Here is a 23,551-nt window from a genome sequence, read left to right as displayed (position 1 = left end):
TATACGTTTGATGATGAGTTTCGAGAGTCTTTCTACCCCCTCCCCCCCGAGTCCGGCCATGGTCCAGGCTCGTCTGGTACTAGCCTGGTCAGTTGGGGTATTCCATTCTCAGACTATTTTGCTGCAATCTCTAGCCACCTTCGCCGTTGTTGGCAACAACGACTGCGAAGGTTGCTTAATAACAAATTATATTCTATCAAATTATATTCTATGAAGCCGTGTTTACAGTTCTGATCTTCTTGTCATCGGTGTCGTGGCACATCGGGCACATGCGTCTCTTTCCTGGGTATCTTTATAGAGAGGCTCCCAGTACCACTATGAGAATTGTCAGGTTCCAGTTTCAGTTTTCGGTATTCTGCTAGACTGTCTTGTCTACCAGTGGGCACGTGGAATTTACTTCTGACATCGTCACCGCTCTAATGCCTTTACTTTATCCTATCTCCTTGTTGATGGCCCCAGCGTTGACGCAGACACTCTCTGACTTTTTGACAATAACAGATTTATTACACAAACTTTGTACTTCCTTTAGCGCTCCTCGCCGCCCTTACTAACTCTCCCTCTTGTCATTCTCCACCCCTGCTAGTCTCTGATCAAGCATGTTAAACCTTTAGCATGCCTTACTGTGCTGCGCTGTATAACCCTCGTGGTTTTAGCGCTTAGTTATTCCGTATACGGACGAGTATGATGCTGCAACCACACTAGAAGGATTGCAGGTACTTCCACTTGCAAATCCTCATAGTAAATCAGAGAAAGTTGGGGACATTAGTTACCCAGATTGCCATGTGAAAGAACGCGACACTACAGAGAAAGTGGAAGTATCTCAAAAAAGAACATTTTTTACACAGATGGACAAACAAGTAGACCCAGAAAAAAAGGGATAAACAAGGAAGTGAAACAGGAGGTATAGAGGCGTATGGTAATAAGGACAGATCAAAGTCGTCGTACACACAGCAGAATCGAACGTACAACAGGCAGGTACACACCCAATGCTGGAGAAAGAAGGGACACATAACCAAGCACCCTACGAGATAGTACATTACAGGGGCACTAACAAAACCCACACTAAACCAAAACAATCTAAATAATAAATTCTCATTCCTGTTTGCAAACATTCAGGGTTGAAAATGAAATTAGAATGACGAAGTTAGCTACATTATTGGACTCCCACAGAAACAAATGCTATGTCTGACGCATTTACAGAAGGGGATGTTTCGGATGGTGAGAGTGAGACCAAATTCAATTCAAATCTTTCAGAGAGACCAGAGACCAATATCCTAAAATACAAGAGCACATTGACCTTGAAGCCACTCAGATGTTGCACTATCAAGTAATCAGAATGAAAACGTTGAAGCTAATGAGATGTGAAACCGAAATTATCGAATGAAAAGTAGTATTTCTTTTTTTTCTAGTTTCTTAAAGAAAAGTAAATTGGAATCTACACAGGCGAATTCTTCAAGTAAAACTGACCAGCTTTTAAGTATATAAGTAGGTTTTGTGTAAGCTCAATACACATAACATACAAATTTTTACTAACGATCTCGAGGGCACACATGTTATAGGCACCTTAAGAACATTAAGTGATATAACCTAGGATAAAATAAAGTCCAACTGATGAGAAGAGAAATTCTCCAATTATTTCACAGAAACCAGTTTGACTCGCAAAATCTTAATAACACGATTGCAGACAAGCCGCGGAACAGTTGTATATAAATATACCTAGTTGGGTGAATCTTATTAGAGCCAGCTGGCCAAGTTGTTAACGCACTGGCCAAGACTCACTTGCCATGGGTTCCAACCCCACCTGTTCCCTAATTTTTTAAAAACCAATCTGATTAATAAAATTGGCACATGATAGCTTGCACACCTAACATCGAAATTGTTCCTTTGAGGGAAACACATAACACTAAAAGTTTACAGCCTATCATAAGATGTATTTTCCAGTTGTTTCACAAAATTCCACAAAAGTTGTATGTACATAACCTAAACCCATGAAGCATTCCATTCATTTCATTTGATACATCAGCCATTGAAGACTGATGTCGTTCACAATTGTTATATTTTAGTAAGAGGAAAGCACTAAGTCTGTAGGGATTATATATGGCCTGTGGAATGGGAGGCATTAAAATTCGGTCCAAGCAAGAGGAAGATAACTCCAGTCCCTTGGATCTGAAGCTTCTCACCATCATCAAGGCAAAATATTGCAATAATTAATGGGGCAAAATGACATCTATACACTCCATGTACAATACACCACTGTTGAAATGTTGAAGCTATTTATTGGAACCTATTTCCAGCTGTCACACTGAAACACCTGGGAATGGCCTATGTAGCATTATGCTGTGTAGCATTATGCTATGTAGCATTATGCTGTGTAGCATTATGCTGTGTAGCATTATGCTGTGTACCATTATGCATTATGCTATGTACCATTATGCATTATGCTGTGTACCATTATGCATTATGCTATGTACCATTATGCATTATGCTATGTACCATTATGCATTATGCTATGTACCATTATACATTATGCTGTGTACCATTATGCATTATGCTATGTACCGTTATGCATTATGCTATGTACCATTATGAGAAAGCAAACGTAAATGTTGCTGAGAATGTTCCAAAAATTAGAAAAGTTTCTCCTTGTTAATCTTAAAAAACACTATACGGATTTTTTCCCGGTTTACTTTTTTTTTTTTAATTCTCTATTTAAAATTCTATAGAAGACTTTAAGAAAAAAAATGGGATTTTGATTATTTTAAAAATAAAATTTATTAAAATTAGCACTCCCCACAGCCCAAAATTAATACATAAATACTTCCTTTTTTAAATACTCCAGCATTTAGGGGTAAGCCAGTGGAAGTCCTCGGTCAGATGACCAAATGCTCCAGCTGTGGGTCATCATATGATTAAAACCCGTGTCAGGAAATACTTGTCCTTTTTCCTGACAAACCTTACCTAACCTTAATTAAACTGGCAAATTGGATGACAAGCTGCATTTTAATAAAACCCACCAATGGTAAAAGTTTAAAGCCGTTCAGAAAAGGCATTCTCCAATAATTGATTAATTCCAACAATTCAGAGTTGTTTTTTTACTTTCAGTAAAATTTCAAATTGCACATAATGGGAGTAAACTTGTGAGGTATCATCCTTCTTATAGAATCAGGTTAAACTTGTGGGGGTATCATCCTTCTTATGGAATCGTCAGTCGGAGGAAGCATTCTTTAGTTATTAAATGAAAAATAAATATCGTTGTTCAGTAAAATTAGAAAAATTGTCATTTATACCGCCCAGTGGCAGCATGAGCCATGTATTCAGGAAACCACACCATTGGTGATAAATTGAAGCCGATTAGGTAAGTCGTTCTGCAGTTATGGCACCAGCGTCCCAGGATGCTGGGAATAGGTTCAGCAACTTCGGTTATAAGATACGTCAACATGCCAGTTCCAAGAATTTAGTCCTCGTTATCGTACACAAGTCTTGAAAATTTGAAGTGGATATATGAGGCGCTTTCGAATTATGAGCGAAATAAAATAAAAAAAAAACATGGAGGAAAAAATAAATAAAAAAAACTGGCAACCTTTTAAAGATCCCCTTCCAGTTAGTCGATTGTTGTGGGTCGAATTGCGATAGATAGGCTTTGAAATGGGCTGAAGTTGAATGCATTCCTTAACCTGTACATCGAATTATGTATAACTAATATACGAAATCCGTCTGCATTATTAAAGCAGGACTAATAATTTAGCCATAGCACTACTGCCATTGGAGGCATAACAGAACAGTTATCTCAAGAGGAAGGATTAACCATCACTTAAATCTGTTAATCCAGGGCGAGAGCAGCCATTCAGGATGGTGAATGTACCTCTCAATCTCGCCCACATCCAAATCATTCTTGAAGGTCAGAGCTGGCGGGTGTGTAAGCAAGTCCAGTGATGGCAGTTCCTACGTCTGCCATGGTTGTGGTGGTTGCTGCTGCTCTCATCGTTGTCTCCGCCACCATTTTCCTCCTCATACATTCTGCTATACGCAGGCATCACAATAACAGTTAGTTCTCGTGTTACACTCAAAATTAATTTGCATGAAAACTTATTAACATAGAACTGCAGCCTTTAATTTCTGTGACGAAAATTTTTCAATTTAAGTATCCCAAGAGGTTATTGTTTGTTTAATAAATTGCTTTGTCTTCATGATAAATTTACTTGAGCAAAGAGGCCGTCCTCCAGCCCTCACAAAATGTGGGAAATCGTCTTGATTTTACTGTTGCGCATTTTCCTTGAGAAAATTCCCTGCAAGGTTTGTCGCATCGTGTCTTAGTGGTTAGATGTAAGAAATATTGATTTTAGGTTATGGTAAACTAATTTACCATAAACTAGCAAAAATGAATTGTTCCATAGCACGAGAAAGTTCAGAAATTGAGGCTGTGTAATACGTAAGTTTAGTGTAAAAAGTCAGGTCTGTTTTCTAGAAATTCTTTCTGTAAGTAGTCTAGTATCTTTATTTCCTGGTTATTATCATCATTATTATCTTAGGTGTAAAAACACATAATTAATCATACAAGACTCCCTCTTTGACTTTTTTGACAGCAACAGATTACTCAAACTTACAGTTTCTTAACTCGACCTCTGTTATACTCTGCACCCTCACTAGTCTCTGGTTAAGCATATTAAACCTTTTAACATACCCTGCAGCGCTGTATGACTCGTGAGTTTAACTCTTAGTTATGATGATGGCGATGAGGATGGTATAATGATAATAATAATAATAATAATAATAATAGAGGCTTCAACTTAATTGAAATTCTTAATTTTAACAATTATTTTGTCTAATTATTTTGAATTAGTATTTGATGGCGCAGTAAATATTAAGTCAGATAGTTAATGTAAATAATTTGTCATTGGAAACTCTTTATGAACAAGGTCAACCTGTTTTAATTAGCAACGTTAGATTTTTGTTCGATGGATTTATAACACCGTTACCCTCAAGGGAGGTTCCTTGATGCTGGTGAAGGGCTCTTGATCTAGGGAATTGAATCTGTGCTCCGGTTCCCTGAATTATGCCTGAATACCTTACATCCCCCCCAAATGTGCTGTATAATCCTACGGGTTTAGCGCTCCCCATGATAATATAACGGTGTTTCTATATACATTACACTGTTTTAGTTAAGGTTAGGTTAGCATAAGTGAATCAATTGAATTTAACCAGTTATACCATTACATAAGTACTGTTTTACTATTGAATTTGTTTTGACAAAACAACAATAAAAACGAGGAACTATGGATAAAACAGAGTTTAATCCTTTTGCAAAACCATCATTCTTATTTCTTGCTTCCGATATCTTTAAAGCAACGGATTTATAATTCTGACCATATTTCCAACCCCATCCATAAAAAATCCATTTGTGATGTATAATGTAAACAAATTTCTAGTGTAAGAACTTTTTTTCACAAAAAAGGTAGTAGATATTTAGTTGGAACGTTTGTGTAGTCAAGTTAACATATGAGTGAGTATGGTGGTGATGGTCATTTTGATGATGTCAGCATCGTAGCGAGTTGTCTACACTAATCCCCTTAGTTAACGGGTAACACTGTGGTAAGCTGTCAGCGCTTATCCCTGTACGGAGCTGTCAGCATTATGGTGACATGTTAGCAATACGGTCCGCTGCCAGCAGTATTGAGCTTTCAGCATTGTAGTGAATTGCCAGTACCGAGTGAATTTCCAGTACCCAGTACTGTCTATGTACCTGTTACTGTTACACATTACTCATGAATGTTCGAGAGGGAGGGAGAGTCCGGCAGAACAAGATATTTACTGTTGGTGACAAATGGCTTGTGTGTTTTGTATAGACGTTTGTATGTATCTGACATTGGAACACTCCCCTGGCTTTACTGTTTAAGGCCTATCACCACCGCCCTTGAAGATTTTTATATGTAATGCACAGGGTGGGCAGATTTTTAGAGGTGATTCATTTGTGGGTGAGGTAGAAGGCCGCTACGCCCAGACTAGCTCTATATAAGGACTCTTGGACGATGTTGGTGTGCCAAGCGAGCTTCATAATGCACGTGCTATCTTGCTTTGAAAATTAACAAGTAGTTTCTAGCTCGTATTAAAAGACAGGTAATTTCTGTCATCCTAATACACAGTCTCCATCTCATTTCCTTAGTACACGAATATTTTTTATCTCATTTCCTTAATAGGTGATTGTATTTCATTTCCTTAAGAATAGACAGGTAGTTTCTATTTCATTTTCTTAAGAATAGATAGCTTGGCTGTAACCCCTGGCAGGCCTTGTATTTTGTACCATGCCGACTAGGCCTGGTGTTGCCGTCAGGCGGGCTTAGACCTGAATCTACAAGACCATCATTTGCTCTCACTTTCTTAGCATTAACAGATGTTACTCACCCTTACTCTCTCGCTAGGCCTTGGCTAAGGCTCCCACCAAAGATTATTATTGTCTTACCAGAGATTTATTTAGATGTATCTGGTTGTAGCAGAATAAAAAAAAAACTATCATAGCATATTTGGTGATAGCGGTAATTGCAGCAGTTGTGTTATGCTAAATAATATAATCTTTATTTACTACAAGTACATGTACAAGGTATACAGCCCTAGCTGACAACAATGACATACTACTACATAGAAAGCCACTTGTTATGCGGTGCATTTCGGACAAATTAGGTCAGTGTCCCAGGATGCGACCCACACCAGTCGACTAACACCCAGGTACCCATTTTACTGATGGGGAACATAGACAACAGGTGGAAAGAAACACGCCCAATGTTTCTACTCTGGCTGGGAATCGAACCCAGGCCCTCGCCGTGTGAAGCGAGAGCGTTAACCACCAGGCCACCAGAGCCCCTAGGAAGGTGGAAGTCACAAGCTACTTCATCATCACATTCAAGGAGCATCAATCTACCAGAAAGTTACCCTCTTGCTGTGTCTTCTAACCACGTTACTGACACAGACATGCAAGATTTATGCCCAAACACGCTTAATTTCCTCGGGAAACCTTTGCAGCATTAACTGGGTTCTTCTCAACAATAGTACTGTCCTTAACAATGTGTTCAGCGTCACCTGTACTTTGCTGCCTGTTGCTACAGCTCCATAGCACATCATCGAGATGCAGGTACAACAGAGGTGGGTTTAGTGGTGTTTTTTCCGTTGGAGTGTCCCCGGTGGTCGAGCTCATCCTGGGCTCCACATGGGTGTGTGAGAGGCGGTAATTTCTGGCATTGCCTCACCACCTACTCTTATGCTGTCTTCGTGACTTTCTGGCCAAAGCTTTGTATCAAAGTGCCTAAGCCACTCAAAGCGATGTGGATGCTCTTGCCACGCATGTCTTACCCTACACCTAACTGACTCATCTGTAGCTGGGAAAAAGTCAAAGCCATGTTCACTGCCTTCCTTGATAATAGTCAAAGAGGTTACGATTAAACGAAGAACTGAACCCTGGATTACTGCTGAGATATTAGATAATATCAAATTCACAGATCAGTTGCTTTAAAGACAGGATATTGCAGTGCTAAATGAATTTCAAAGGGTTACCTGGAGGTTATTCCGGGGATCAACGCCCCCGCGGCCCGGCCCACGACCACGCCTCCAGGTGGATCAGGGCCTGATCAACTAGGCTGTTACTGCTGGCCGCACACAGTCCAACGTACGAGCCACAGCCCGGCTGATCCGGCACTGACTTTAGGTATCTGTCCAGCTCTCTCTTGAAGGCAGCCAGGGATTTATTGGCAATTCCCCTAATGCTTGATGGGAGGCTGTTGAACAGTCTTGGGCCCCGGACACTTATGGTGTTTTCCCTTGGTGTACCAATGGCGCCCCTACTTTTTATTGGGGGCATTTTGCATCGCCTGCCCAGTCTTTTACTTTCGTAGGTAGTGATTTCTGTGTGCAGATTTGGGACCATTCCTTCCAAGATTTTCCAAGTGTAGATTATGATATATCTCTCCCTCCTGCGTTCCAGTGAGTACAAGTCAAGTGCTTCCAAGCGTTCCCAGTAGTTAAGGTGCTTGACAGAACTTATACGTGCAGTAAAGGATCTCTGTACACTCTCTAGATCTGCGATTTCACCTGCTTTGAATGGAGATGTTAATGTACAGCAGTATTCCAGCCAAGAGAGAACAAGTGATTTGAAATGGATCATCATTGGCTTGGCATCTCTCGTTTTGAACGTTCTCATTATCCATCCTATCATTTTCTTTGCACGTGCGATCGTGGCACTGTTGTGATCCTTGAAAGTGAGATCCTCAGACATTACTACTCCCAGGTCCCTTACATTATTTTTCCGCTCTATTGTATGGCCAGAGTCTGTAGTATACTCTGTTCTAGTTATTATCTCCTCCAGTTTTCCATAACGGAGGAGATAATAACTAGAACAGGTAGGGAACAGGGTGCAGAGGCTCATGAAAAGAGCAAAGGCAAGGTATTATTGCTCAAAAATCGAAGAATACAGGAATAACCCCAGAAAGCTCTGGCACAAACTGAAACAGCTGGGGTATAGCCATAAATCCGTAGATAGATCTAACGTAGTGCTAAATATCGATAACGAGGTATGCCAGGAAACAACTAAAGTGGCACATTGTTTTATTTCATATTACACATCTGCTGCATCAACACTAGTAAGTAAACTGCCAGCTGCATCACATATCTTTAACACAGACTCCTATAAGTTTAAAACATACTACATTAATAAAGGTGTCACCCCAAACAGTTGCCAACTAGTGGGTGTATCTTATGATTTCGTGCGAAAAGAAGTAAGTTAAACCCAACTAAGAGCACCGGTCCAGATAACATCTCGGCTAAGTTCCTAAAAGATGTAAAGTAAAAGGACACAAGTGCAACTAATGTAACATTTTTATTGTGGCAACGTTTCGGTCTCCAGGAGCTTTGTCAAGCCGTTACAAACAATACATGGGCACAGAGGGTATGTATATATAGGCTCAGAGTGAGGTGCAATAAAGATTCTCATATGCTGCATAAGTGTCTCAATCTTCAACTTGTCGGTTTTTCAAACCATTCATCACAACTGTCAGACACTGCAGCATCATGGGATCTTGTTACAAAGAATTCTTCAACACTTGTTCAACCTTTGGACGAAGACCTACTTCGACTAGTGGATGGTACCACTATGACCCCGCCTCCGCCTGCTTCACCTCACCTCACTACAGTATATAAGCCACGTCTACGGCCCTATGCTGTACATTCTACAAGATTGATGGACTGAACACATCGACTCCAGGCCGAGTTACTGATTACCTCATACTCCTCCTCTCCTTACGCCTTCCTCTTTGTATTGGACTGATGAAGCCACTGTGTGGCGAAACGTTTCCTGAATAAAGATTCTCATATGCTGTGTAAGTGTCTCAATCTTCAACTTGTCGGTTTTTCAAACCATTCATCACAACTGTCAGACACTGCAGCATCATGGGATCTTGTTACAAAGAATTCTTCAACACTTGTTCAACCTTTGGACGAAGACCTACTTCGACTAGTGGATGGTACCACTATGACCCCGCCTCCGCCTGCTTCACCTCACCTCACTACAGTATATAAGCCACGTCTACGGCCCTATGCTGTACATTCTACAAGATTGGTGGACTGAACACATCGACTCCAGGCCGAGGGACTGATTACCTCATACTCCTCCTCTCCTTACGCCTTCCTCTTTGTATTGGACTGATGAAGCCACTGTGTGGCGAAACGTTTCCTGAATAAAGATTCTCATATGCTGCATAAGTGTCTCAATCTTCAACTTGTCGGTTTTTCAAACCATTCATCACACACTAGTGGTGGTAATAGTAGTAGTAGTGATATAAGTTGTAGTAGTAGTGGTAATACAGTATGTTAGAACAATCAACTCGCACATGAGTTAAAAGGATATAAAAGCTATAACTTGGGTAACATTTTAGATTTAGATTTTGCCACCGAAGTGGCTAGTTTATTGTGCACCCCATATCCATCCTGTGGACGGTAGCGCGAGAGCATATGGATACACAAAAGGCCTAGGAACTAGGCCCCCAAAGGGTTAACAGGAATACATATGGATTTATATCTACATATCTATAGTTCACTTATCTGTTACAAGCAAATTTAGGAAATTTGCTTAGTATATCTGGTATCTTATTTTCATTAATAAGATATCTTGACATGTCACATAGGTTATTATACTGTCTGTCTCTGTATTCCTCAATAAGTGGACAATTAAGCACATAGTGTTCAAGAGAATGACCATATGCCTGATCACATAATTTACATTTAGTTTGATCATCATCTGTGTGTCTCCCAAACTGCCAGAAGTACTTGTAACCAAGCCTAAGCCTGGCCACTACAACATCAGTCAGTCTGTTCACATTGCAAGTTGCTCCATAAACATACTTATCTACGTTCATGTTATCATAGTGGGTTATAGATCTACTCAGGCTTCTAACTGCATTCCTATAACAATCATTTTCATTATTTACTTCTCTCCTAATATTATTCCTAATGCTAGACACAGTTATACCAAAGTTATATTCTACATTCTCCTTCTCGATACTCTTCTTGGCTAACATATCAACTTTATCATGAAGGAGTAATCCAATGTGTGATGGGATCCATAGCAATTGTACATTAATTCCTTTGTCCCTAATTTTTGAGTATCTATACCTGGCTTCCCCAATGAGCATGTTGTTGGAGTCATTATATGAGCCAAGAGCCTTCAATGATGACATAGAATCATTAATGATGATAGAGTCAAGCTCAGTGTCATAGGTTAGCTTTAGCGCCATTAGGATTGCAAACAATTCAGTTTGCAGTGTAGACGCCCAGTTGTTAATTCTTATGCCTAACTCAACAAATTTATTATCGTTCTTAACTAGGGAGGTGGCAACAAATTTGTTGAGTTAGGCATAAGAATTAACAACTGGGCATCTACACAGGTTAGACAAATATTTCTATAGGAGGCTGGATAGAGAAGGCCTGTTTCAGTGCTCATTCTCTGTAATGTGCTTTGTGTAGTATTAACAGGAGAGATTGTGTGATGGCAAGGTTTACTGTTTTCAGGAGGATTCTTGCTAAGACTTCAGAGATGGTGAAGCTGCCTTTGTTTTGTTTAATTGCATTAGAAACAGCTATTAGTGAAGATTCAAGGCATTTGCGTCTGCGGAAATTGGTTTCTTTGATCACTAATTGGGCGTCCCTGAATTTCATGAGATGATTGGTGGAATTTCGGTGTTGTACACAGGCGTTGTTCAAGTTATCGTTCCTACATGCGTAAATGTGTTCATTGAGGCGGGTGTCGAGGTTTCTTGCTGTTTCACCTACATAAATCTTGTCGCAGCCTCCACAGGGTATAGTGTAAACCCCTGCGTTGACTGGCTCATGGTGCTTGGATTTTGTTCTTGTTAGATCCTTTATTGAAGTGCTGGAAGCGATGGCGACTCTAGTCTTAGCTTGTGAAAGTACATTAGAAACATTCAGTGCAACCTGGCTGTTGGGAAGAATTATAACTTTGTTAGGAGTGGTGTTGGTGCGTGGAGAATTAATGATCTGAAGAGCTCTTTTCTTGCAGTCTTTGATGAAAAAGGAATGAAAATGTAAATCAGTGAAGGTTTGGTGAATATATGTACATTCCTCGTCAAGAAACTCAGGACTACAAATTCGGTATGCTCTTAGGAAAAACCCGATGATGATGCCTCTTTTGGTCTTGGTATCTTGACTGGAATAGAAGTGTGTGAGATCATTTTCATTGGTAGGTTTCCGACAAACTTGAAATCTTAGGTTGTTGTCTACTTTGTGGATGAGGACGTCTAGGAAAGGTAGCTTGTCATTGGACTCTTCTAGTGTAACTGGATCGCCGGTTCAACTGCGTTGAGCCTTGCCTGAAGATTCCGTACATCAAAACGTTTAGGAGTTATTACGAGGACGTCGTCCACGTAACGTAACCAAGTGACGCTTGAAGGGATGATGTTGGCGATGTGTTCGGACTCTAGGTGTTCCATGTACAGGTTGGCTAAGACGGCACTGATGGGGGACCCCATTCCCATGCCGTAGGTTTGTTTGATGGTGCCTCTGAATTGCCAGTCCCAATTGCGCACTTAATAAGTTTGTCCATCACCATTAATACCGTTCCTGAGGGGTTCAAGGAGGCCAGAGTTGCTCCTATATTCAGGAAAAATAGTAGGTCTGATGTTAGCAACTATAGGCCTGTTAGTATACTCAGTGTGATGTCCAGAATTTCTAGAGGAGGTGGTGTACTGTCAAGTAGGTCTGATGTTAGCAACTATAGGCCTGTTAGTATACTCAGTGTGATGTCCAGAATTTCTAGAGGAGGTGGTGTACTGTCAAGTAGTTAAGTATCTTAATGACAAAAACATTAACCAGAGTTACCAGTCAGGTTTTAGGGGATCTTACTCGACCAACACCTCCCTAATTAATCTGATGGACTACCTGAGAACTGAAATGTAGCTAGGGAATGTCACAGGTATAGTAAACTTAAGCTTACGAAAGGCCTTCGATACAGTAAACCACAATATATTATGTAAGAAACTACAAGCTATCGGCATAGGTTCTGTAGACTTGTTTGAGTCCTACCTGAGCAACAGGAAACAAATTGTCAAGATCAACAACGCAGAATCACAACCCCTGCCGATAACATGTTGGGTTCCCCAAGGTACTATTCTGGGTCCCTTATTGTTCCTATGTTATATGAATGACATGCCCGTCAGTGTCAAGTGTAAGCTTCTATTGTATGCAGATGACAGTGCTCTGTTAGTGTCAGGTAAAGACCCACAAGATATAGCTAATGTACTGTAACTGAAACTGGAGTCCTGCAGCAAATGGTTAGTAGACAACAAGTTATCGTTACACCTCGGGATAACGGAAGCCATACTCTTTGGCACGAAACATTAACTTAAAAGGGTAAATAATTTTAATGTCCAGTGTAATGGGGAACCCATCACTTCAGTTTCCTCAGTGAAATATCTGGGAATCCCCTTTGACCTAAGCATGTCAGAATTGATAGGGAACAGTGAAGCAAAGAAATCGAATGCCAGACTAAAGTTCCTAAACAGACAAGCACAGTGTCTGCCTACTGAGGATGGCGGGACCCTATGTCTGGCTCTTATACAATGTCACATAGACTACTCATGGCACTCTGCCTTCACACACACACACACACACAAAAAAAAAAAAAAAAAAAAAAGACTACAAATCACCCAGAACAAAATAGTAAGATTCATCCTGGACCTGGGTCCAAGAGAGCATGTAGGCCAGGATGAATTACAAAAACTGGATATGCTGAATGTTGAAGACAGAGTAAAACAACTGAAGTTAAATCACCACTATAAAATTGCTCACATTGTTCAGAATATCTTACTGCCTCTCTATTTGAACACTAATTTCTTTGTTTTTATCATTACTGATTTATGAGATATCATATTTTCTTTATGCTTTTCTACGGTTCATTGGTAATTTTTGCTCCCTTCTGAAGTACTGCAACATTTGTTTACTTCACACGCCCATACCTCTATCTTCTGTCAGTTTAAAGCAGTGGTTGCCAAACTTTTTCAGGCTGCCGCCCCCCTGGCTCTCAGGCCACATCCTTAGCGCCCCTCCCCCACACACTTATGAGCACATATCAGGTTGACTGCAAATTCAAAACAACAACTAATGCAACACTATAAACAAGCATATTTCGTAAGTAAAAAATTAACAGCGTAAATCAATTTATTTAATATGAAAGGGTAAATTTACATTTCATCTGTAACTACAATGTCTTCACAATTTTAATGAGCTGAATGTGCTTGGTGCAGGGACATCAGGTTCTCAACATCAGGCCTGAAGGCACTAAGAAGTTATGGATCCCCACATTTAGTAATTTTCAATCTGTTCCTTTGCTCCGAAAGCAGCTTGGCGACTGCGCTGAAGCCTCGCTCTACACAATATGATGTTGGTAAGGCAATTAAGTACATCTTGACTTTGTTCCACAGTGCGGGATAGCTTTCGTGTTACTTAAGTGTTCGTGACTTAGATTTTGTCTAAACTCTACCTTGGTTCTGATACTACCCTACCGCCTTCTTCTTCCTCAACACCTTCCCTGGATCTTTACACTGCCCCTACTTTGGGAATCACTGGTTTAAAATCTTACACAACTCCACAAAAGCCTTCTCGATTGAAGTGGCCAAGACTGTCACCCCCTGCACCAGAGGGATATACCCCTTCCCTTGCATACATATCGTGTTTGTCATAGAATTTATCTCAGTTGTCAGTGAATGGGACTGCAAGATCCTTGCAGTACCTGTCTAGCCAGTAATTTAGACCAATTGCCCTAAGCATCCATTCAGTGCCCACTCTTCTAGGCAGAGTGCTATATGATAGGAATTCCACCCTTTGACCTCATTAAATCTATAGCTGTTCTGTACTTCGTTAATTCCTGTCCCCAGCTTTTCTCAGTATCGTTTCCATCAGCACGGAGCTACCCCACATTAGTGTGGGTGTGGACACAGCGGTGTGGGGTGTGGATACAGTGGGGTGTGTACACAGTAGTGTGAGGTTTGTGGTGAGGACAGGTGGTCGGCAGGAAATACCCTGATACCCCTCTTCCCTGGTCTCTTCCTCTACACATCCTCCCTCCTCGACCCATCCACCTCACTTTCACTACTTTACCTCTTCTTCCATTACCATTTCCTCCATTACCACCACTCGTACCTCCCCAGTTCTCCACTACCTTTACCATTCATACCAACTCTATTCTCCACTATCCACCGCCACCACAAACCACCACCATCTCCACCTCCTCCATCTCCATCCTCCACCCTCCCCATCTCGTGTCCAGTCTCCAGCAGGTGTTGACTGTTGAGTAGCTCAGTGTATTGCGCTAGTGGGTGTAGTGTAGACGTTACTCTCGCCTTCCGTGAACTATCTATCCTTGCTCTGGCTTTCTTCTCAAAGCTGAAACTTTCTAGGCCTTTCATCACCCTTCCTTGTAAGGGTCAGGCTCAGGAATTCTCCCTCAAAAGTTAAGTACCATAGTGAATCGCCGCTTTTAAGTGTGAAACTCCAACTTTGTGTCTACTGAATGGCTAATTGAAGGAGTATTGAGCGTAACCTCATTTGGACAGTTCTCTGACTCTTACAGCCTCAAACTTATAACAGTTTGCTGTTGATGAAGATAAATAATCCACGCTATCTTTAGTTTTGATTTTGAATAATTAAATACGTTCAATGTTTGAGGCATTTAGATAAGTTTGATGAAATCTGTTCCAAGTCTGTTATCGTCAGACTTAGTAGAGGTGAGGAGCACATTCCAGTGTGCAGGAGTGGCCAGGACGCTACTAGTAAGCAGTGGCCTTAGGCTCGGGTATTAACTGTCTGCTGCCTTCACCCTTCCCAGCGTTCTAACCCACCACACATACGCTTTCGCAGGTTCCCCATCTCACTAATGTACACAACCCCCAGTACTAGCGTACACACAACCTCAACACTGACGTACATCCAATCCTCAATATTAGTGTACATACAACCCGCCCAACGCTGGTGTACACACAACAACAAAGGCTCAAAGGCTCGTGTCAGGACTTCGTTCCTGGCGAATGAGGTTGATTCCATGCATTAGAATCTTTGCCTACAAAAATGGGCTGAAGGCACTGAATTTGTACTCTGGAAAGGCGTAGAACTTGTGGAATATGATTGAACTTTACGAATGAAAATCAGAAATTAATAAAGGGCTATAAATAACGTACTGAAAATATTTAACCAAGACAGAACTCGCAGCATTAGGTTAAAGTTGGACAAATTTAGATTCAGAAAGGATATAGGAAGGCGCTGGCTTGGCAATACAATTGTGAATAGGTGAAACAAACTTGCAGGTAACGTTATTGAAGAACGTTGCCTAGCTCTAAAAGTCGATCGGACAGGTGCATGTGTGAGTCTGCAGCACCGGCCAGTAAGCCTGCTGTAGTGCTCCTCTTTCGAAATTTATTTAGGTACAGTTTTACACAACACTGAATGCTTACAATTATCTTACATAGTAACATATACAGTACTAGCATAATTATTTTTATTTTTTTGAAAATTCGATATTTTTCCACTAAAAGGTCAATTAAACCAGTTTCATGGATTTCATGGATTTATTTTTATTCTTTAGTACAGGTCAGTTATTTTACATTATTATTTGGTTTAACCATCCCTAGCATCCATAAGTGCTTTTATACGTGTGGGTATGCCAACGAACAAAGTTTTGCACAATTCCTTGATTCTGGCAGAAAGAAACCAAACCTCAGTAAGGGTTCTATGAGTTACACTTTGGTTGTAATGGAGACTTCAATACACTCACCCCTCAAGGAAGGTTCCTTGATGTTGGTGAGGGGCTCTTGATTTAGGGAATTGGATCTGTGCTCCAGTTCCCCGAATTAAGCCTGAATGCCTTCCACATCCCCCCCCCAGGCGCTGTACAATCCTCCGGGTTTAGCGCTTCCCCCTTGATTATAATAATCAATACACTCAATAGGGTTCATGTCAGGGGAATTCCCAGCCTATGGGAGCAACTCAGCGCCATTTTGTGCAAACCACGTCTTCTCTGATTTTGCTTAGTAACACGGGGCTAAGTGTTGCTGGAATATCCAACGTCCATCACCATATCAGTCCCTTAGCTGAGGCAGTAACTTGCGTTGTAGTACTTCTATATACTTAACCTAGTTCATGATATCCTTAACAATGTGCAAACGACTAGTTCCATGAAGAGAAATGGCTCCTTGATCGTCTTCTTCAGACGCAAATTCCTCACCTGACCGCCTTCTTACAATCAGCACACGGTCATCCAGTACTGCAATGGTTGATTCATCAGAGAACACCACCTGCAACAATGGAAAAGACAATAGAAGTGGTGGAACAACCAGAGAAGATGAATGGTAATCTTAACATCACCTGAAACAGTAGAAAATAGAAGCTGAATGGTAATCTTATTTTTTTTCAATAGAATTGTCATTTTACTAATAATGTTCTTTTATGAACAACAAATGAACTGAATGGCTAATTTTAATTCTTACTAAGTCCCATTGTTAAAAAAATTGAGACACTTATTTATACAACATATGGAACTCTTTATTAAGGAAACGTTTTGCCACACAGTGACTTCAGTCCAATGCAAAGCAAAGAGGGGTAAGGAGAGGAGGAGTTCGAGGTAATCAGTCCCTCAGCCTGGAATCGGTGTGTTCAGTCCATCACTCTACAAGTGATACAACAAATTCAACAAGTCATTTGAGTGTAACAGTACGGTATACGAATATTAACTAGGCAAGAAATCACTTTCCTCCTCCTCTGTGGCTTCACTCATTATTTATTATTCCTAAACTGCTAATATTGAGACTGGCCGTGACCTGGTCAGGCAGCCCGTTCAACTCTTACTGCTATTGTAGTTTGAGGCTTGGTCACCTACTGCAAAATTTGTGTTCATTATCCGTAGTACCATACTAACTTTGGTTCCTTACCTTGAGAAAATTCGTAGCAAGATATTTCGACCACTGAGCAATTTTGTAAATATGATTCAAGCTTCAGTTGTTTTACCCTATCTTCAATATTAAGTATTTTCAGTTTTTTATAATTCAGTCTAAATGCTCTCTTGGACACATGTCCAGGATGAATTTCATTTTATTCTGGGTAAGTTGTAGTTTTTTAATTGTTTATTAACACAGAGCACAATAAAGAGCAAGAATAATCTACATGACATTGTAAAAAAAAAAAAAAGATATATACATGGTCCTGGGAGACTCAGTGTAGGCACTGTGCCAGTCTCAAGAGGAACTTTGATCTGGCATTTGCTATTTTTTTTTTTGACTATGCTGCTCACTATCAACTCTTCCGACATGCAAGGTACCGTAGTAAAATGTTCGCCATTACATAGTACATTAAACTTATTTATTTATTTTGCAGTTTCCTTTTAGTATAAAAAATATGGCTTCATTTTGCCTGAGTGAATTGATATTTTTTTTTACTAATCATTTCCTATTACAGTAAGAGGTTTGCAGATGGTGCAAAATACTTCAAATGAAATGCAGAGATGCATTGAGTACACTAACGGAAAACTGATTAAGTGTGAAGGGACCAAGACTTTTCAGGGTTCAAACATTTTACATACCGGGGATTACCAACAAACTTTTGGCTGCGCTCAAGAAAGATTTGGACAAGTTTTTAAACTAGTGACTGATTATCCAGGCTGTGGTGTTTGTGTAAGATTTTGTGCGGCTAGCATCAACAGCCTGGCCATACACCAGGAGGCCTGGTTTGAGACCGGGCCGAGAGAGTTTTGACAGTTGGAACACACTCCGGGTAGACAAGCCCGTCCTCTTTTCAAAGTTTATTCTCTATAAGGATTACAATGCTGAGTTTACAGAATTTGGTTATTGTGTGGTTTACATGTAGTAAAATAATAATTACAGAGTGTACCACTAGAACACCTAGCATGGCTAGGCATTTCGGGCAGACTTAAATTAAATCTTAAGTTTAAAATATTACAAAATTATGAGGTAAGTTGGTATTATGGCTAAGTGACTAAATACTAGTTTGTGAGTTTAGCAATGTGAATGCTTTTGTTTTGGCACTATACATAGTTTCAGTATTGGAGTATCACAGGTTGAGATTGATATTTCTGTTTATGGTCAAATGGGTGAGTGAGTGTAAGTGTTAACCACCAGGTGGTATTCGTGTAATTAGTTGACAGGGTGTATCAGGGAGATAAGATGTTTTCTGATGGTAGTTTTGAAGGTGATGAATGTGTCTGCAGTTTTAGAATTTTCAGGTAGGGTGTTCCAGATTTTAGGGCCTTTGACATACATTGAATTTTTGTAAAGGTTTAGTCGGACACGGGGAATGTCATAGAGATGTTTGTGTCTGGTGTTGTGCCTGTGGGTTCTGTCGCAACTATCAAGAAAGCGTTTTAGATCAAGGTTAATATTGGAATTTAAGGTCCTGTAGATGTAGATTGCACAGTAGTAAGTGTGGATGTACTGAACAGGGAGTAAGTTTAGATCTATGAAGGGTGGGGGGGTGTGTTGCCAGGGATGGGATTTAGTGATTATTCTTACTGCGGCTTTTTGTTGGGTTATTATTGGCTTTAGGTGTGTTGCTGCAGTTGAACCCCAAGCACAGATAGCATAGGTGAGGTATGGATATATAAGTGAATGGTATAGTGTGAGAAGGGCAGTTTGCGGCACGTAGTATCGTATCTTGGAGAGGATCCCAACCGTTTTGGATACTTTTTTGGTTATGTGTTGGATATGGGTGCTGAAGTTCAGGTTGTTGTCGAGGTATAGGCCTAGGAATTTGCCCTCATTATGCCTGGCAATTAGAGTGTTGTCGATCTTAATGTTAATTTGCGCATCTCCTGCTCTGCTACCAAATACAATGTAGTAGGTTTTGTCAGTGTTAAGCGTAAGTTTAAAAAAAATATATGAGGTAGTTGGTACTAGTTAGCAAAAGATAGTTAAGGGCCTTGAACAATAATATAATTGAAATATACACTAATTGCACACACAGTATAGATATGAAAACAATCTTAGAATAGGACTTACAATATAAATTAGGAGATGCGCAAATTAACATTAAGATCGACAACACTCTAATTGCCAGGCATAATGAGGGCAAATTCCTAGGCCTATACCTCGACATTGAAATGGTACTTGCAATTGCACTAGGGTCTGGTATAGGCTGTTGACAAGATCAAGAGTATAACTAGATTTAAATTGACAATATAAAATTCACAAATTAAAGTACCAAAAGAATAATAAGTAAAAAATAACAATGGCAATGTCTTGATTATAATATGATAGTAAGATGGTAGACAGGTACACAGGTACAGAGGCACACAAGTGCACAGGTACACAGGTACAAAGGATAATATAAAGGTTGGAGTTGAATATACAAACTTGGAAATTTGGCAATAAAATGTTATGGGAAGTATAAAATAATGATTAATGTACAAAAGTAAATTTGACTGGTAGTAATATGGACAGAGAAAGTATCGATTCAGCTAATATTTAAGCAAACAATAGTAAATAAGAAAATTAGATAAGGTGACTTATGCTTACTAGTAAAATCACAAAATGAGGTAGTTGATTATTTAATTACTAAGAGATTGTACTACGAGATTTGAACAATAATGGAGCAAAACATACACTACATTACGTAGGCTTTTAGGTTGGACATTTAGTTATTCTCTGTAAGATCAGTATCCCTGAGAAATCGTGATAGATCATTCTCGTTCGTGATTGTGTACAGTTGACCTACATTTGTTTTCCTAACAAGAATTTTCCCATCCCGTGTGAAGCATTGGTGTATTGTGTCATTATTCTCCCGCTTAAGTTTTCTGACTCTATACAGGAGGTTCTGACGTTTTTTGGTAAGACACTCGTTTATGTATACCTCTTTCTTTACTTTAATAGATGCAATAATTAAGTCTTTTTTCATGTCATGTGAGTGGAATCTAAGCATAACACTTTTTCTACCATGGGATCCTAGTAACCTGGCTTCTTTTATTTCTGACTCTGGTACAATAACACTTGTTTGGTCCTTTATGATCTGCAGAGTAATTTCTTTACTGTTTGTTTGGTTCATATCACTGGGAAAAAGTGGACTGTTAACTATTACTGCGTCCGATAGTTTATCTTGCTGTCTTAACCACAGACAGCATGGCACAGTTGTAGGCAGTCAAATGGGTGGCTGTTGTTGGAGCCAGGGACAGTTGAAGTATGACATAGTTACCCTCTCTAGGTAAACTCCAGGTAAACATGAGCCCCACATAGTTACCCTCTCCAGGTAAACTCCAGGTAAACATGAGCCCCACACAGTGACTGTCTGCTGTTCGCGCGGCAGACTATTTTATCATCTCTTGTATTTATAGTTTTCCCGTTGTAGTACAACTCAGCCTAGCTTAGAAATGGGCTGCAAACCCTATGTAAAAGGGTGACATTTAATAGGAGGCCGGGTTGGGAAGACAGAGAGGCTGTATTTCCAGTTTTTGCCTCAGTCTCGTGTGAGGTACAGTATCAAATTCCTTTTTGCAGTCCATGAATCTGCAGTCCACTTATCCACTCAGAGCAGGTCGTCTCTCGCAACTACTGGATCACTATGATAAGGTCTTGGATGTACTGGAAGAAAAACAGAATGCAGATGTAATATACACAGACTTTGCAAAAGCCTTTGACAAGTGCGATCGTAGTGTAATAGCGCACAGAATACGTGCTAAAGGAATAACTGGCAGAGGGGGAGATGGATCTTAAATTTTCTAACTAATCGCACACAGAGTTAATTCGGAAGCTGCCATAGTGAAAAGCTGTGTTCCACAAGGCACAGTACTCTTCCCCATCCTGTTCCTCATCCTCATATCAGACATAGAGATGTAATCCACAACACCGTGTCGTTCTTTGCAGACGATACTAAGTTTTCCAAACTAAGTTTTCCAATGGGCAACGGGAAACAATATTATGTTCAATGAAGACAAATTCCAACTACTCCGTTATGGAAAACTAGAGGAGATAATAGCTAGAACTGAGTATACTACAAACTAATCAAACAGAGCAGAAAAATAATGTGAGGGACCTGGGAGTGGTAATGTCTGAGGATCTCACTTTCAAGGATCACAACATTGCTACGATCACAACTGCAAAGAAAATGATGGATGGATAATGAGAACGTTCAAAACAAGAGATGCCAAGCCATTGATGATCCTTTTCAAATCACTTGTTCCCTCTAGGCTGGAATATTGCTGTACATTAACATCTCCGTTCAAATCAGGTGAAATTGCAGATGTAGAGAGTGTACAGAGAACCTTTACGGCACATAAAAGTTCTGTCAAACATCTCTGCTACTGGGAAAGCTTGGAAGCACTTAACTTGTACTCGCTGGAACGCAGGCGAGAGAAATGTATCATAGTCTACACTTGGAAAATCCTAGAAGGAAAGGTCCCGAATCTGCACACAGAAATCACTCCCTACGAAAGTAAAAGACTGGACAAGCAGTGCAAAATACCCCCAATGAAAAGTAGGGGTGCCATTGGTACACTAAGAGAAAACACCATTAGTGTCCCAGGCCCAAGACTGCTCAACAGCCTCCCACCATGCATAAGGGGAATTACCAACAGGCCCCTGGCTGCCTTCAAGTGGGAGCTGGACAGATATTTAAAAAGTCGGTGCCAGATCAGCCGGACTGTGGTTCATACATTGGACTACGTGCGTCCAGCAGTAACAGCCTGGTTGATCAGGCCCTGATCCACCGGGAGGCCTGGTCGTGGACCGGGCCGCGGGGGCGTTGATCCCCGGAATACCCTCCAGGTAGACTCCAGGATCCCCCCTTCTCTCTCTTGTATCACTTCTGTCACATTGTTATAGAACTCCACTAGGTTTGTAAGATTTGCCATCTCTAATCCAGTGTTGGTTACTAATCAAATTTCTTCTCTCCAAGTGCTCCACCACTTTTATGATTATCTTCTCCATTACCTCGTCTGATATTCATGTCAGCAGAATACGTTTTCGGGTCTTCTTGTCCTTAGCTTTATGAGTTTCGAGAGTTTTTCTGCTCCCAAAACCCAGCCTTGGGCTAGACTTGTCTGGCGCTTGCCTGGTCAGGCTTTCTTGGTCAGTCAGGCTATTGCTGTTGGTGGCCTGCCAGCCCACATATCCATCACAGCCTGGTTGATCTTGCACACTGCAGACGCAGTGACCCAGTTTCCTCTTTAAATCACTTGTTCAACACCTTGCAGACTTCGTGTCATTTATCGTGAGCTCTCCCCCTTCCTTCGCTCAAATTTCCTGGTGTTTTACTGTTTTCTTCGGTGTGGCTGTGAAGCCGTTTTGGTTCTGACTTGCTCCTTTGTCATTCTCTCTCTCTCTCTCTCTCTCTCTCTCTCTCTCTCTCTCTCTCTCTCTCTCTCTCTCTCTCTCTTTTTTTTTTTTTTTTTTTTTTTTTTTTTTTACACAGGGTTTGACAAGGTTAAGGATCCCTAGCTTTATTGACAGCTATTTACAGGTTAAGGATTCCTAACTTTATTGGCAAGCTAAGAGCTGTTACCTACATCAGCTCATTTGAAAGCATTATTATTGTTATGAGACATACAAGTAGGAAACAGGATGAAGTTGGAGCCATCTGTGGGCCAGCATTTTCATTTGATCAACTGACTTTATCTCGTTGACATCATTATCCTGTACGAATGTGTTCCATACTCGAGTCATCCTGGGTATGTATGATCTCAGATGGAGTGATGTTCTGGAGAAGGGTACAGCCAGAGTGAAGTTGCTGCTTTCTGCCCGTCTTGTGGCATAAAAGCTTGTTTCATGCTCTCTCTCTCTCTCTCTCTCTCTCTCTCTCTCTCTCTCTCTCTCTCTCTCTCTCTCTCTCTCTCTCTCTCTCTCTCTCTCTCTCTCTCTCTCCTGCTCACTTTTCTTGTCTGGTCTATAGTTTTCCATTCATTTATGCATTAATTTTTCCTTCTGCTGCTTTGGCTGATCCAATGGCTCTGTGTTTTTACAATTTTTCCTTTGGGCATAAGTTCTCATCAGCCTCCTGGCACTTTCCAGCT

At 40.5% G+C, this 23,551-nt stretch overlaps 1 protein-coding gene across 15 annotated transcripts in view; it reads left to right on the top strand.

The window, feature by feature from the left end:
- The window catches only part of LOC128694611 (nucleolar protein dao-5), a 541,519-nt gene that overhangs the window by 149,319 nt on the left and 368,649 nt on the right, over window positions 1-23,551 (top strand). The window lies entirely within an intron of this gene.

Source organism: Cherax quadricarinatus, chromosome 51 (genome assembly GCF_038502225.1).
Source record: "Cherax quadricarinatus isolate ZL_2023a chromosome 51, ASM3850222v1, whole genome shotgun sequence".
NCBI lineage: Eukaryota > Metazoa > Arthropoda > Malacostraca > Decapoda > Parastacidae > Cherax > Cherax quadricarinatus.
This window is presented reverse-complemented; position numbering and strand designations above follow the sequence as displayed.